This window comes from Pleurodeles waltl, chromosome 8, assembly GCF_031143425.1.
Source record: "Pleurodeles waltl isolate 20211129_DDA chromosome 8, aPleWal1.hap1.20221129, whole genome shotgun sequence".
Lineage (NCBI taxonomy): Eukaryota > Metazoa > Chordata > Amphibia > Caudata > Salamandridae > Pleurodeles > Pleurodeles waltl.
Window position 1 is genome coordinate 132,595,147 of NC_090447.1, and position 2,268 is coordinate 132,597,414.

The 2,268-nt window shown below is 44.5% G+C and overlaps 1 pseudogene; it reads right to left on the minus strand.

The window, feature by feature from the left end:
* Positions 1–208: 208 nt before the first annotated feature.
* On the minus strand, positions 209–317 carry LOC138251729 (5S ribosomal RNA; annotated as a pseudogene).
* Positions 318–2,268: the final 1,951 nt, after the last annotated feature.

Below are 2,268 nucleotides of genomic sequence, written 5' to 3' on the forward strand. Positions count from 1 at the left end.
TCAGCTTGGGCCGAGTGTAAAGTGCAGAATAATTGCAAGTTTTCCTTTGGAACGTGTGTATTTTCGTGTTATTGCTTTTCTTTTATATTTCTTTTTTTAAGACAGGAAAAAAAAGAGTGCAGGAAATAAAAAGTGGAAAATTAAATTATCGAGGAAGCTGTGTAATTGAGCTAAGACGTGCAGCACCTAATGTCTGCGAGAGGCAAAATGCCTACAGCACCTGGTATTCCCAGGTGGTCTCCCACCCAAGTACTAACCAGGCCCGATCCTGCTTAGTTTCCGAGATCGGGCGCATTCAGGGTGGTATGGACGTTGGAAGGAAAAGCTGCAGTTTCAGCTCTCTTCTGCTCAACAAGCCCACCGCCCGGAGCCTGCTGCTCTTAATCGCAACTGCACTGGGCTCCCCTTAGGAAGTTGGACATGCGCTCACTGCCGGAGGCCCAAAGCCCCATTCCACATGGAACACCATTTTTGGGGTCGAGCCTGCGTTGCATGCGCTTGCGCATGCGTTTTGCTTGAGAGTTGCATTAGTAGTTAGAAAAGGGCTCAGACCCCCGCCCATGTCACGTCAGTGTCTTTCATTGGTTCGTGGGCTTGCCTTTCAAAATCGGCTTGCTTTCAATAGTCACAATAGCATACGTCACGCCTTTTCCGATGGTTAGCCCTCCTCGAGCGCAGCGACCAAGTACTGAAAACATGCGAGGCTTGCTGTTTTCCATCCGGTTTGTGGACTACTCTTTATCTTTTTTTGCAGCGCGATCTCGCTTGGCAGAAGTCGAGCGCTTTGCAAGACATCGACCCTGTTACATAGTTAATTGCACTTTTGCCTGTTAAGTAGATAATTGCACTTTTGCCGATAGGTTTAATGTGGCAAGAAAGTCCAGCTGGGAGTTTACAACTGCTAATAGCTCTAACTTGGAGAATGCAATACCTGTTGCATTGCAAATGCTTGTTGGAGTCCTGGACTTGGAGACACCTCAACAGTAATGACAGGGATGGGGAGAAGGGATGTAGAGGCAATGAAGAGCTAAATAATGAAACAAAAGATTTGAACCAGGAAGTGGCCAAGACGGCATCCGGGAGCACCAATAACTCAAACACTCTCACTCAAGGGCTGGTAGGCAGAAATCAAAGATCAACTAAGGTATTTCCACCTCAAAAGACTTATGCAGTATCTTCAAATTGGCTTGCTAGATTAGCAAATGAAACCCAGAATGAATTAGTCCCTAACGAATTCCCCAGCACAAATCCCATGCAGGTAGCCTATGCCATTCCGTGTGTAATGGAGCTAATACCGGAATTCAGTGAGAAAGAGATTAAACAAGTTATCCTCCTCCAAAAACCGCATAAGGCCGCAGGCCCAGACGGCATTCCTTTAGACGCTTACCGTAACCAGCTAGCGTTATGGTTACCTGCTCTAGCCCGTCTATTTAACAGTGTTTGGCACCACGAGGTAATCCCTACCTCTTGGAAGAAATCAATAATTGTTCCAATTCACAAAAAAGGGCCTCGGGATATGGTGAGCAATTACAGGCCTATTTCACTGCTTGATAGTGTTGGAAAGATTTTTGCCAAAATGATTCAGTCGCGCCTAGACCAATGGTTAGAGGATGGAGATCTAATATCAACACACCAAGCTGGTTTTAGGAGAGGCCAAAGTACAACAGATCAACTTTTTAAGCTAAACATGATCTGCGCTAAATATGCCACCCTTAAAGATTGTCCATCATATCTGGTCTTTGTGGATCTTCAAACAGCCTTTGACAGCGTAAATCGCCAAACTCTATGGCAATTATTGATGGAAATGGGCATACAAGGAAAAATTTTAAGGCTGTTAATTCTATTGCATACAGGAAATACTGCCAGGGTCAGATACACCACGAGAAACGATTATACGGCAGAAATTCCAATCGAGCGATGTGTAAAACAAGGCTGTGTTTTGGCCCCAACCTTATTTAATTGTTATATAAATGAAGTAAGTCAAGTCCTGAGGGAATTAAATCTAGATGTGCCAAAACTAGCCAATGAAAGCATACCTATCCTGCTCTTTGCTGATGACGCTGTACTACTAGCAAGAACGGAGATAGCAATGCATCGACTACTCAGGGGTTTCGAATCATTTTGTACCTCAAGGAGCATGGTAATCAACGAGGGGAAAACAAAGTTTATGATTCTTAACCAAAAACAGACGATGCAATCGACTTTTAGGGCAAACAACAAGCCTTTGGCCGGAGTGGCTACTTATGATTACCTGGGTTGCAGATTAGA